This window comes from Rutidosis leptorrhynchoides, chromosome 8 (genome assembly GCF_046630445.1).
Source record: "Rutidosis leptorrhynchoides isolate AG116_Rl617_1_P2 chromosome 8, CSIRO_AGI_Rlap_v1, whole genome shotgun sequence".
Lineage (NCBI taxonomy): Eukaryota > Viridiplantae > Streptophyta > Magnoliopsida > Asterales > Asteraceae > Rutidosis > Rutidosis leptorrhynchoides.
This window is the reverse complement of record NC_092340.1, coordinates 295626804-295639013: the sequence shown is the minus strand read 5'-3', so window position 1 is coordinate 295639013 and position 12210 is coordinate 295626804.

Sequence of the window (12210 nt, the reverse complement as noted above, 5' to 3'; positions counted from 1 at the left end):
ACAGCTGGTCTGGACGACAACTTCATGACCTAAATCAAGAAGCGCGTTTCTTTTTCGAAAGACTTTACTTCCTTTTAACGATGGAATTGATTCATCGTGTAGATCCATCTCTTCTTTTCTTTCATCGGGTAAAACAGTTTAGTTTAGTCCAAAGAAAAAGTATCTTCAATTATTTGTTACAGAAATATGTGACATATGTTTAAGATAACTTGGTAATTTTTCCCACACTTGGCTTTTATTTTCCTTTTTATTGTCCTCTATTCCATTTTAAATGAATTTTAACATTTTGGTTTGTTTCTCAATTTATGTCCTTTCCGAGGTAACAATAATTTCGGTGTTAACACCTAGTTTTATTGTTCATAAATATGTATAAACATGATTTTGAGTTCATTTAATTGAAAATTTTGAAAAATTTTACTAGAATTGGGTAGTCAGTATATAAGACTAGGGCTGTTCTTTATTATCAGAGAGCACTAGATTCTAATACAACTACTACTTTACTAGTATTTCTAATGGTAACCAAGTGTATAAAGTAAACATTTTTAAAATCCGAAAGAATTTAACCCCTTCCCACACTTAAGATCTTGCAATGCCCTCATTTGCAAGAAATCAGTAACAATTTAAATTATTGAGGGTGATTAGCGTAAAAATGATTAAATTTTACCAAAGTTTCCAAACATATTGGCGTTTGTTTGCTGAATGATAAATGGTGCATATCATTTGTTCATTCCGTCTGTTGTTACATCACATTTATTTGTCATCTTGTCGTCAAAATTAGTAGCTTTTGCTGAACTTAATGCCAGTCTTTGAAAATGCGCTGTTTTACCCTGTTTTGTACAATTTACAATATACATATATACAAATATAAACATGCATGGCAATTTGAAATGGGACTTAATATCTCACTTTCAAATCCTAAATGTGAAATATTAGTACACAATAATAATAAAAATGATAAAGATTACATAAGTATATTTAATAACATAAGTTTAAACATGAATAAGTAAAAAGATAAAAATATAAAAATCATATAAATAACCAAATGGAACCAAATCAGTCTGGATAGGGGTTCCAGTTCATCTCATCAGGTGGGTTCCATTGTTGGTTATAGGTGTTCTGATAGGCTTGGTTATAGTCATACCGGTTAAAGGGTGGTCGGATATCGGGGCTGTGTGGCGGAAAATGAGCAGGTCGAGTAGGTACATAGTTAGTTGGTACCTGATATGATAGCTGGCTCATGATTTGGTGCTGATGAACTAACCAGCTATCGTGTTGGCGTCGCCTATAATCCTCGTATACTCGCTCGGAGTTCCACTGCTCATACATACTATGTCTGGCCGCGTTCGTCATTGCTTCCTCATCTATACGAACGTGGACGTTGTAACACCCTAGGCAAATCCCACATCGCCCACGGACATGAGTGATCATGGAATTATAAGGTAATACTCACGCTTAAATGACACAACGCGTTTTGAGACCACATGCAGAGCGGGTGTGCGAGTACGTTGTGATTAAGCGTGCTCGGGCGAGAGCACTACCAGGATGGGTGACCTCCTGGGAAAGTGCTTCTTGTGTGTGGTTGCCAAGAAAAAGCCGTGCGCCTACGGGCAAAGCGGACAATATTGTGGTCATGTTAAGCTGGGGTGTTACAGAATGGTATCAGAGCCACTCATGTGATGTTGGGGGTGGTGGGGCAAACCTCATCGAGGACGATGAGTCCCTAGGGGGTGAATGTAACACCCTAGGCAAATCCTACATCTCCCACGGACATGAGTGATCATGGGATTATAAGGTAATACTCACGCTTAAATGACACAACGCGTTTTGAGACCACATGCAGAGCGGGTGTGCGAGTACGTTGTGATTAAGCGTGCTCGGGCGAGAGCACTACCAGGATGGGTGACCTCCTGGGAAAGTGCTTCTTGTGTGTGGTCGCCAAGAAAAAGCCGTGCGCCTACGGGCAAAGCGGACAATATTGTGGTCATGTTAAGCTGGGGTGTTACAGACGTCAAGAATAGCATCTCGAAAGACATCCCTAATGTCTTTCGCCTCCTCCATTTCCTCATCTGAGCCTCTCTCTACCTGAGGATGAGATCCCTCATAGGGTACTGCCTGGTTACGTCTACTTTTCAATACCTTAGCACCCACATAAACTTTCAATCCTAAGGGCTCAACCTGTTCTCTACAAAGCTGTAATGGACCTCCTTGGTTCCTATCAACACCTAAATACTCTCCAATGAGAGTAACAAAAATACCTCCTCCTATTATACTCCCGTCCTGCATTTCCTCTACCATTTTAGATAAATAAAAAGTAACACAGTAAGGGATATTGACAAAGCTTCTAGGATCCCGAATACACTTTAGGTAGAATAAATCATGTAATGTAATTTTTTCTTTATTATGACCTCTCTGTGTAATCGAGTTAGCCAAAAATCTATGAATAATACGAAGCTCGGCTCTGTCAATATGTGTATAGGAGTGTCCTCCTGCTCATGTAAAAACATCAAAATGTGACATACGCCTTCAAATGGCGTCAGCGTCAAAGTTGCTATCTACCCTTTCACCATAATGAATCAAGTTTGTACAATCGGGTAGTAGCAACTCACCAGGAGTATATATTTGTAAAGCCCTGGCCATGTCCAGCATGGACATTCTGTACATTCTACCGCCAAGGATAAACCTAAGAAATCTTCTATCATCTATTCTAACTATATTTGTATCAAGTGATACAGTACTCATCAACTCAACACACCATTCCTTATATACAGGTCTACGAATGGTGAAAAGACGTTCCCAATCTGTAAAAAAAGAACTGCCATACCTTTGAACTAAAAGCTGTTTAACACGGTCAGCTAGATAGACCGTTTCCAAAGGAACCCAATCGATTACCCTTGGCACCTCTACATTTTTTGTTACCAATTTGAATTTGTTCCTTTGATATGTCTCGTAATCTCTCCATCTCCTATCAAATCTCAGATTAGGATGCAGAGTGTGCTCAGGAATCGTTGGAAATTCTACTGGCGGCCTCATTGGGAATACTATGAATTCATCAACAAACTGTACCGGATCATAATAAGGTATGTGCTGATCAGGCTATTGTTGTGGTTCTTGTTGTGGTTCTTGTTCGTGTTGCATTTCTGGTTCTGGTTCTGGTGCTGGTGCTGGTCGTCTAGATGATGATGCTCCTGAACCTCCAGTATCGGCTTTCTGCAAAACACATTAAACACAAAATTTGTGCATCCAAATATGCATTAGTGTTAGCAAAATAACAACTTAAAACAATTACTATAACATGTTAAATCAAAATTAAACTTATACACATTTTCACAATTTTTCACAATTCTACACTTTTCAAATAAGCACATATGAAAATGTATACAAAGTTCATAAGCTTTTAACTCAAATAACATGTCAAAATAGTCATTACTAATAATTAAACAAGTCTCAAATGGCATTATCTCTCAAAAATCAAATTCATGAATTTTAGACTTGAAAAAGTCCACTTTAATTCTCAAAAATCATGTTTAGGCTCAAAGTTTGGATTATTTAACTACCTAAACATGTTACACTACTTAATTTTGCAATAATTCATGACAAAAATCGGCCATAACCTGTTTATATCAAAAAGCCCCAATTTGCTCAAGAACACAAACCCTAGATTACTCAAAATTTGAAGTTTAAGGCTTCTAATCATGTTAAATAGCATCAATCTAGGTTATACAAGCATAATACATAAGCAATTTAAGCATAATTACACTAAAAAGCATCAAAATCGAATTGGGTATAAAATTGCTCAAGAACACTAATTTTCGGATTAAATGGTGTTTGGGTGTAGAAATTTACCGTTTTCCTTGAGTAATTCCTTGATAGCATTCTTCTCAACATGATTTTAGTAAAAAATGTGATGAAAAATGGTGAAAAATTGTGAATTTCGGAGGTTTTTGTGTGTGTTTTTCGTGTGTATTTTCGCAGTAATTTTGGGTTGGGTGTGTTGACTGATCTGTTCTGGCCGTTTTATTTTTTTCTGGATTTTGGTCTCTCCGCGAGTCGCGGTGTTTGACCCTTAAAAACTCCGCGATTCGCGGTGTTTGTTTTTTTTGTTTTTTTTAAACCTTATCTTATAAAACAATTAATTAATTAATTAATTGTAAAATTTTGTTTCCCTTGTTATTTAGGACGAGGTCGTTTCGGAACGATGTCCTAGTCCGTCCTTCGACAAAATTTTAAAATTTGTCTTTTTGTAGCGATTGTTTTAAAAGCTAAGATTTTTGGGTTTTTTTTAATGTTTTTAGCATACTTTAATTTAATAAGATTAAAAATAATGATAATAAAAGTTCTCATCCCTCCCTCGGGTAAAGCAATTTCGGTTCAAAGACCTAGTCTTCAACTTACGACGAATTTTAAAAATTATATTTTTAACTTAACGAAATAAAGTAAATTTTTGTTTTTAAATTCATACAACTTAAATTTAAAATGTATAAAATTCAAAATTCATATTTAAAATTAAAAATTCACACCAAACTTAAATTTAATTTTGTTTTTATACATACAAACTTATATTAAAAAGATTAATTTTTTCAAATATTTACAATTATAAATATATTGATTAAAAAGTTTACAATATTACTTTAATATTTATATATTAATTTTAAAAACATGGTAAAAATAAAATTAAAAATCTTTTTGGTCTTTTATCCCACTTTAATCAATCAAATATTATCAAAAATATGCGCCCCTCTTTTCGGTAAAGTAATTTCGGTTCCATGACCTAATTTAACTCATGACGAATTTTTGAAATATTTTGGGTTGATTGATTAAAGATATTTATACCTTAAGAATAAACGTTAAATTTCGCAGTGATGTAATAAATTTTTGTATGATATCAATAATTTCGGTCGCCAAACCTAATTTTATTTAATACCAATTTAATACTTTATAGCGAACAAATTAGCGTTTATTATCAAAAGGTTAAAAATAAAAATAAAAATAAAAACTGTACAGACTTACTTGTGAGATAGTATTCTTAGTGATATGATCTATCCCATTCATAAGATAGTCGGTTTAATTGATTTTCAATGGCTACATAGGCGTAACCTCGAGCATTCAGTGTTTTTTCTTTTAAACATATGAACGGTCCGTCTCTGCATAAAGTAACAAATTCGGTGTTTGAATAGGTTTAATTATTTGAACATTTACCTCCATGTGACCATTTTCCGCATTTGTGACATCTTTCTAGGTGTCGTGCTCTTCTTTTCGCTGCGAATTTTGATTTTCCTTTACCAAATTGTAACTTATTATCTTCGCATCTGAATTCTTTTCTTACTCCGTCCAATCTTTCTCTGATTACTGATACTATTTCACTCGGAAGTGTGTCATTATTACGTTTAGTGATCAAAGCGTGTAGCATTAGACCATGGTTTAGTTCACAGGAAGTCTTCATTTCGTAAAAACCTAAAAAAAAATAAAAATTCAGAATGGGGGGAGAAGACTAGTTCTTTAGGGTCTGCTAGGGAAAGACCATTCGGGTTCCATTTTCGAGAACTACACGAAAACAGAAAATCTAACTCTAACAGAAATACATATTATCCTTTAAAAGACTTGATTCTCCCCACACTTAGTTAGATGTGGTATTGAAATTGTGATTAACTTCATTGTCAACTTCCATTGGACTATCTATGTAATGTTTAACTCTGTGACCATTAACTTTAAATTCAATTCCATTTGAATTTATTAATTCTATCGTTCCGTATGGGAAAACTCTTTTGACTATGAATGGTCCAGACCATCTTGATTTCAATTTTCCAGGAAATAGCTTGAGTCGTGAATTGAAAAGAAGAACTCTGTCTAATTCTTTAAATTCTTTTAAGCTTCTGATTCTTTTATCATGCCATTTCTTCGTTCTTTCTTTATAGATTAATGAATTTTCGTATGCTTCATGTCTTAATTCTTCTAATTCGTTTAGTTGACTTAACCGTAGATGTCCAGCTTCATGTAAATCAAGATTACATGTCTTCAAAGCCCAAAATGCTTTGTGTTCAATTTCTACTGGAAGATGACATGCTTTTCCATAAATGAGTCTAAAAGGTGTGGTTCCAATTGGAGTTTTGTAGGCTGTTCTAAAAGCCCAGAGTGCATCCTCCAACTTAATGGACCATTCCTTCGGATTTGGTCCTACGGTTTTTTCTAGAATACGTTTTAAAGCTCGGTTGGTATTTTCAACTTGTCCACTTGTTTGTGGATGATATGCGGTGGAGATTTTATGAGTTACTCCATATCTTTTAAGAACTTTCTCAAGTTGATTATTACAGAAATGAGTTCCCCGATCACTTATTAAAGTTTTCGGTGTTCCAAACCCTGCAAAAAGACGTTTTAAAAAGTTGACTACAACTCGTGCATCGTTAGTTGGGAGAGCTTATGCTTCCGCCCATTTAGATACATAATCAATGGCTACGAGAATATAGAGATTATTATGAGATTTTGGAAATGGACCCATAAAGTCAATACCCCAAATATCAAATACTTCACATACTTGAATGACATTTTGTGGCATTTCATCACGTTGACTTATTTTTCCGGCCCTTTGACAAGCATCACAGGATTTGCAAAGAAGGTGTGCGTCTTTGTAAATTGTAGGCCAATAGGATCCAGCATCATAAACCTTTCTTGCTGTTAGTTGAGGCCCATAGTGCCCTCCTGTTGGTCCTGTGTGACAATGGTTTAAAATTTTACTAGCTTCATCTCCGAATACACATCGGCGTATTATTCCATCTGGACAACTTTTAAACAGATGTGGATCTTCCCAAAAATAGTGTTTTATCACTGAAGAATTTCTTTCGTTTTTGGTACGATAATCCTTTTTCAAGGAATCCACATATTAAGTAGTTTGCATAGTCTGCAAACCATGGAATTTCATTATAATCTATCTTCAATAGATATTCATCAGGAAAGTTGTCTTGTATGGCCGATTCATTTGGAACTTCTAATTCGGGATTTTCAAGACGAGAAAGATGATCAGCGGCGAGATTTTCTGCTCCTCTTTTATCTCGGATTTCAATATCGAACTTTTGTAAGAGTAAGATCCAACGGATTAATCTTGGTTTGGCATCTTGTTTCGAAAATAGGTATCTAAGAGCAGAATGGTCGGTATAGACCACCGTTTTTGCTAGAACGAGATATGAACGAAATTTTTCAAAAGCAAAGACAATAGCAAGGAGTTCTTTTTCAGTAGTTGTGTAATTCGTTTGTGCTCCTTGTAATGTCTTACTAGCATAATATATAGGTTGAAATCGTTTTTCAATCCTTTGTCCTAAAACGGCTCCCATTGCAAAATCACTTGCATCGCACATTAATTCAAACGGTAGATTCCAATTTGGTGTTATCATGATCGACGCATTAGTGAGTTTCTCTTTAAGAATATTAAAAGATTTGATGCATTCATCTGAAAAGATGAATGGAGCATCTTTTTCTAGGAGTTTATTCATAGGAGTGGCAATTTTAGAAAAATCTTTTATGAAACGTTGGGAAAAACCGGCATGCCCTAGAAAACTCCTAACTCCTCTAATATTGGTGGGATGTGAAAGTTTAGCAATTACATCTACTTTAGCTCTATCCACTTCAATTCCTTCTTTTGAAATTTTATGTCCAAGAACGATGCCTTCTTTAACCATGAAATGGCATTTCTCCCAATTAAGAACTAGATTTGATTGTTCACATCTAATAAGCATTCATTCTAGATTAACTAGACATGATTCAAATGTATCACCGAAGACTGAAAAGTTATCCATGAAAACTTCCATGCATTCTTCTATCATGTCGTGAAAAATTGCCATCATGCACCTTTGAAAGGTTGCAGGGGCGTTGCAAAGTCCAAATGGCATGCGTTTGTAAGCAAAAGTACCATAAGGGCACGTGAATGTGGTTTTCTCTTGATCTTCGGGTGCTATTGGAATTTGAAAATATCCGGAAAATCCATCAAGAAAACAATAATAACTATTTTCGGCTAATCTTTCCAACATTTGATCAATAAAAGGTAAGGGAAAGTGATCTTTTCTGGTGGCGTCATTTAATTTTCTATAATCAATACATACACGCCATCCTGTTACAGTCCTAGTAGGAATAAGCTCATTTTTCTCATTTGTAATGACAGTCATGCCACCCTTCTTAGGCACGCATTGAACTGGGCTTACCCATGGACTATCAGAAATTGGATAAATTAAACCTGCATCTAGCAGTTTAATTATTTCTTTTTTAACAACATCTTTCATATTAGGATTTAGTCTTCGTTGGCGTTGCACATACGTTTTATGACCTTCTTCCATAAGGATTTTATGTGTGCAATACGAAGGACTTATTCCTTTAATATCATGAATATTCCATGCAATGGCTGGTTTATGAGCTTTCAACACAGAAATGAGTTGTGATTTCTCATTTTCAGTAAGAGAAGATGATATTATTACAGGTAATTCAGATTCACCATGTAAATAAGCGTATTCCAAATGGTTTGGAAGTAGCTTTAACTCTAATTTCGGAGGTTCTTCTATCGATGATTTATATCGATATCTGTCTTCTTCTTTTAGCATTTGAATTTCTTTTGTTGTTGGTTCATATCCATTTGCTATTAGTGTAGCTAACATTTCAGCTTCATCAATTGGTTCAGTTCCTTCTCCTAAAGAACATTCTCCTGTTCCTTGTAATTCATGAAATTCTTCTAACAATTCTGCATGTGAGTCTATAGTTTGAATATAATAACATGTATCATCTGCAGATTGCAGTTGTTGCATTGCTCTATCAACTGAAAAGGTAACACTCTCGTCCTCTATACTTAGGGTCAATTTTTTACCAAACACGTATATCATTGCTTTAGCCGTGTTTAAGAATGGTCTTCCTAATATGAGAGGAACTTGAGAATCTTTTTCCATATCCAGAACAACAAAATCTACTGGAAATACTAAAGTACCAACTTTAACTAGCATGTTCTCCATTATCCCTCTAGGATATTTTATTGATCTATCGGCTAGTTGTATACTTATTCTGGTTGGTTTCAATTCTCCAAGGTCTAGTTTAGTGTATAGTGAATATGACATTAGATTTATACTAGCACCTAAGTCTGCTAATGTTTCTATTGAACTAAGACTACCCAGAAAACATAGAATTGTGAAACTTCCTGGATCAGATAGTTTTTCTGGTATCTTATTCAACAGCACTGCTGAACAATTAGCATTCATAGTAACAGCCGAGAGTTCTTCCATTTTCTTTCTATTTGAGATTAGATCTTTCAGAAATTTAGCATATCTAGGCATTCCTGAAATCACATCAATGAAAGGAAGATTGACATTTATTTGTTTAAACATATCCAAGAATTTGGATTGCTCGGCTTCAAGTTTCTCTTTTTTCATTTTACTCGGGTAAGGAAGTGGTGGTTGGTATGGTTTAACATAAGGTTTAGCCTTAACTATGTTATCTTCATTAACCTTTTCAGCTACCGGTTCTTTTTCCTTATCTTGATCAGGTTGTGGTTCTTGTGGAGTAGGAATAGCTTCATCAGAAGTTACAGGTATTTCAGGTGGTTTAAGTGTTGTACCACTTCTTGTGGTAATGGCTTTAGCTGTTTCATTCCGGGGGTTAGCATTTGTATCACTAGGTAAACTTTCCGGTTTTCTTTCACCTATTAACCTTGCTAGGTTACTTACTTCTTGTTCCAAATTTTGAATAGAAGCTTGTTGATTTCTAAATGCTTGAGCATCTTGTTCATTAGTTTGTTTTTGAGATATGAAAAACTGCGTTTGAGTTTCAACTAGCTTCGTCATCATATCTTCTAAATTCGGCTTTTTATCATCGGTTTGTGGTATTTTGTTTTGGAAATTAGGTCTTTACTGATTGCAAGTATTATTGGATACTTGTTGATTGCTAGGACCTTGTTGGTTGTTGTATGGAATATTTCGATTATAATTCTGGTTTTGATTGTAGATCGGTCTTGGCGGTTGATAATTATTCTGATAATTATTTCCAGGCCTTTGGTTTAGATATGAAACATTCTCTCTTTGTTCCATTGTTAGTTCAATACTGAGACAATCTTTTGTCAAATGTGGTCCTCCACACTGCTCACAACTAATTCGTATTGAGTGGATATCTTTAGTCATCTTTTCCATTCGTCTCTCGACAGCATCTATCTTTGCAGAAATGGAATCTAAGTCATGGCTAGAATCGGCTCTAGCTGCTTTAGATGATCTAACGATATCTTTTTCTTGGTGCCACTCATGTGAGTGGGAAGCAGTGTTATCAATAATTTTGTAAGCATCAGTTTCGGTTTTCTTCATAATAGAACCACCAGCTGCTATATCGATGTCTTTCCTTGTAGTGATGTCGCATCCTTGGTAGAATATTTGTACTATTTGACAGGTGTCTAAACCATGTTGCGGATATCCTCTTAATAACTTTCTAAATCTTGTCCACGCCTCATATAGAGTTTCATTCGGTTTTTGTGTGAACGTAACAATTTCTCCTTGAAGTCTTACGGCTTTAGATGCCGGAAAGAATTGTTTAAGAAAATTTTCAACTAAAACGTCCCATGTATCAATCGCCCCTTCAGGTAACGATTCCAACCAATCTTTGGCTTCTCCCTTTAAAGTCCAGGGAAATAACATGAGATATATCTGTTCATCCTCAACTTCTCTTATTTTAAATAGTGTGCAGATCCTATTAGAGGTACGAAGATGTTCGTTTGGATCTTCCTTCGGCGCACCACTAAATTGGCATTGATTAGTCACCATGTGTAGAATTTATCCTTTGATTTCATAATCTGGCACATTGATGTCTGGATGAGTAATTGCGTGACCTTGGCCAGTGCGTTTAGCTCTCATTCGGTCTTTCATACTTAAAGGTTCCAGATTTTTCATAATTGAATTTGTTGAATCTAAATCACTAGAGGATTCTAATTTAATGGTTCGTTCCTCAACAATCTCTGTTTGAATGATTGGTGGTTCCGGAGGAAAAATTAATGGTTCAGGATCTATGAATCGTCCCTGAATATTCTCCGGATTCTCAATTGTGAGGTCGGGTTCAAAAAATGGATTATCGGAAATTTGAATTGGAGTACTTGGTCGACTGGATGACGATTCTAAAGGAAAATCAACGGCGACAATATTTGCTAGATGTCTTGATCGAGTTACAGGTGGTGAACGTACAAAAGGTGGTGAACGTCTTGCTCGGTGCATTCACTGAATATCCTATTAGTTTTTAAAAGGAAAGAAAAATTATATAAGTTATTCAATTAATAGACTTTTCTGATTTTGCCCACGTTTCGAATAGCCAAAAGATGCAGCAGAGGGGCAAGATTCGTTTGGTCTCAATATAATTGAGGACTGTTTGGCTCCAATAACCCGGTCCACGTACAAATCCAACTATTACTACGAACCAGAAAATTTTGATGTCTATCAATTTAACCACTTAAAATAAATTTTTGTAATTTTAAGAAATTTAGATAAGAAGAAGAATAAAAATCTATGTCCTAAAAACTAGAATAGCGAGAAATAAGAAAGAAAAAGAGCGCGTCGAAAAAGGTCGAAAAAGAAAAGAATTGAAAAATAAAAGGCGTCAAAAAATAAGAAAGAAAAAGAGTGACTTATAAAACTTTAAAATACTCGACTAACCCAACCTTATTACTATCACTAACTTAAAATTAAAATTGTAAATTGAGATTACTAATTGGTGTGATAATTGATACATAGGTAAAAGGCGTCGAAAAATAAAAATAAGAAAGTAGCGCGTTGAAACTTAAAAAGGAACTAAAAACTAAAAACTAAAAGTTGCGTCTAAAAATATAAAAGCTTACAAGTAAAACTATATCCCAAATGGCAATAACTTAAAAAGAAACTAAAATTTAAAAAGGCGTCGCAAAATTCTAAAGCACCTAAATCTTAGTCTAAAGAAAAAGCACTTAAGGGATTTTACGGCAAAGCCTAAAAATCTAAAAATAAAAATAACTATGGCAAAAACTATATTTAAAACTAATTATGAGCGAAAAACACAAATATTACGCTAAAACAATTAAAAAGGGACAAAATATAAAAATATACTAAAAGTTGTAAAAAGTACAATTTTTATAAAAATATTATTTTTATATTATTTATTTTATAAAACTATTAAATTTATAATTTAATTAAACTAATTTAACTAAATAATATTAATTAAATAAAAACTAATAACTAATTA